The sequence below is a fragment of the Nematolebias whitei genome, chromosome 19, assembly GCF_014905685.2.
Source record: "Nematolebias whitei isolate Nwh7 chromosome 19, NemWhi1, whole genome shotgun sequence".
NCBI classification, from domain to species: Eukaryota; Metazoa; Chordata; class Actinopteri; order Cyprinodontiformes; family Rivulidae; genus Nematolebias; species Nematolebias whitei.
This window is the reverse complement of record NC_056516.1, coordinates 12,717,892-12,718,418: the sequence shown is the minus strand read 5'-3', so window position 1 is coordinate 12,718,418 and position 527 is coordinate 12,717,892. Positions and strand designations below refer to the sequence as shown.

Genomic DNA, 527 nt, shown 5'->3' with positions numbered 1-527 from the left:
TGGCTGACTGGAGTCCTGTTTGGGTTTCTTCTTTGCTTTCAGGAAGGCCCAGTTAGGATATCCACATTGCTCTAGAGCCTGGCTTGTGTGGGATTTCTCCCACACATCAGGGAAACTAAACAGCCACTGGCCAAAAGGATGGCCCAGCACAGAAGATCAACATCATCAGGCCAGGACTCTGCGGTCTACACTCATCTCCAGGCCAGCGGTCACTCTTTCAGGGATGAAGATGTTCACATCCTGGACAGAGAGGAACGATGGTTTGAGAGAGGAGTAAAGGAGGCCATCTTTGTGAAAAGAAATCGTCCATCATTAAACAGGGGTGGAGGCCTCCGGGTTCAACTGTCCCCCTCTTACAATGCTGTGATTGCTAGTATCACTCAGCCCTCTGTGAACAGTAAACAGCCATCAGTGTGCTAATGATCCATTGTTAGGCTGATGGTCCTTCTTGAGCATGTGATCAGCTGGTTTTGGTTGTCCGCAGCAAAACTGGTTGATCCACTCTGAGAAGGTGCTATTTAAGAGAC

At 49.1% G+C, this 527-nt stretch overlaps 1 protein-coding gene across 1 annotated transcript in view; it reads right to left on the bottom strand.

Annotated features, from left to right (window-relative positions):
- The window catches only part of rab42a (RAB42, member RAS oncogene family a), a 4,172-nt gene that overhangs the window by 1,335 nt on the left and 2,310 nt on the right, over nt 1–527 (bottom strand). The gene's annotated exons all lie outside the window — the stretch shown is intronic.